At 35.7% G+C, this 1,804-nt stretch overlaps 1 non-coding gene across 1 annotated transcript; it reads right to left on the reverse strand.

Moving 5' to 3' along the window:
- Window positions 1–384: 384 nt before the first annotated feature.
- Window positions 385–489, reverse strand: LOC122218821. The gene has a single exon (XR_006202137.1). It is a non-coding gene; the product is annotated as a U6 spliceosomal RNA (small nuclear RNA).
- Window positions 490–1,804: the final 1,315 nt, after the last annotated feature.

A 1,804-nucleotide genomic window follows, 5' to 3' on the forward strand; every position in this document is an offset into this window, starting at 1 on the left:
AACATCCACTTTAAGATACTTTTATACAATATCAAATCACATGATTTTAATTTTCTTATATTTTGGTTAAATTTCCACAATGAACATGAATTTGTTTTTTATAACTAGTAAAAGATACATAATATAAAAGACAAAAAAATAAAAAGGGTGACAAAATTGAGGGTAAATTCCCTGGTGCTTACTCTGGGCTACAAAACTAGACTAGATAATCATTTTGTAGGATCCAGGTGTTGAGGCAGATTAGAAGGGGAAAAAGGAAAAGCACTCTCTGCTTCTGAAAGTTATAAGAGCACAAAGCCGTGCACCTTAAGTGGCAAGTGGTACCACAATTCAGATCCCATGGAACATTTTTGCAATACGAAAGGAGAAATAATTTTTGGTCCCACACAGGGATGCCATGAGTTGTGTGTTGTGTGTTTTCCTTGTGCAGGTGCCATGCTAATCTTTTCTTTGTCATTCCAATTTTAATACTTGTGTTGCTGAAGCCATCATGAATTGTGGTTTGATATTGCAGCTTGATTAGAGCGCCTCGGGTTTTGTTCCCAGGTTATGTTTTAAGGAACACTAGAATCTCTTTCTTGATACACAGAGGTGTTCTTTGCTCAGATGGACGTGGGAAATGGAGCTCATTTTGATAAAATCTCTAAAGAAGATGTGCATGTAGCTTTGTTTCACTCTATACATCTTGACTTTAACTTCACATGGAATCATTTTTTCTGAGAATCTTTTTTCTGAGATACATCTTGAAACTTTAATGGAACCCACAGAAGATTCTTTGGAAGATATTGGTCCTGGAAGAGGTAGGGTGGGTATTGTCAGGTCAGATAAGCTCAGTAGGCAATGGATAAGGTAGAGGATGTCACTGATATCAAAATGTATTTATGGAAATTACTTATGGCTAAATTAGAAAAATATTTTAAAATCTCAGAAACATAAAATTGACCCAAGTTCTTGCAAGATCCATCTTTGGCCATAGATTGTGCCTTGATTCTGGAAAGCAGAACAATTTATAAGTGGAATAGTTAAAATTCTCAGTGCCCTTTCTAATAATGCCATAATTAAGTCATCATTCATTTTTATTTCTGTCTTGCATATTATTTTCCTTTGAGGCTGACAGTTGGTGTTTGGATTCCTTAAAAACAAGTCTCTTCCATGCTTTTCCCTCTTGTAAGACTTATTCTTCTCTGGAAAGATGCTCAGCATTATCTGAAAAGAGAAAATGCTCTCTGTGTCTCATTTTCCCAAGGCAATTACTAGTTAACTATCTTTGTCTTTAGCAGAATAAAGGTAAGAATACATATCAAGGTAGAAAAACTGTATGTACTTGGCTTCTTCTTTAACATTACCATTTCCTTGCATATGTATAGCTGTTCTTCTGAGGAAATCAAAGCATTTGTGCAACTATTTGATACTTGTGGTTAAAAAATACGTATAGATTATGTTTATCAATACTATATACATACATTCACAGGTAGACTTATCACTTAGTATTTATCCTAGTTTAAATTCCTGGGAACTCAGACAAGGCAGGTTTTAGGTGTAACAGCTGTGAGGTGTAAGTAGATCAACGGATGTAAAGGTTGAACGTTGGTTTATACTGGGTTGTGCTGCTAAGAGAGCTATACTGCTGAATCTCTAAGGTCTTTTCTACCTATAAGACTTTTATCCTCCCAGGGAGAAAGGAATAATTTGTCAAGTGAAGGCAATTGACTGTACATGTAAAAAAAGTGAGGCATGGCAGAATGAGCCCTGGAACTCTGGCCTTCTATTCCCCATCTATAATTGTCCCATCCAAACACTCCTT

The sequence above is a fragment of the Panthera leo genome, chromosome B1 (genome assembly GCF_018350215.1).
Source record: "Panthera leo isolate Ple1 chromosome B1, P.leo_Ple1_pat1.1, whole genome shotgun sequence".
In the NCBI taxonomy this organism is placed as follows: domain Eukaryota; kingdom Metazoa; phylum Chordata; class Mammalia; order Carnivora; family Felidae; genus Panthera; species Panthera leo.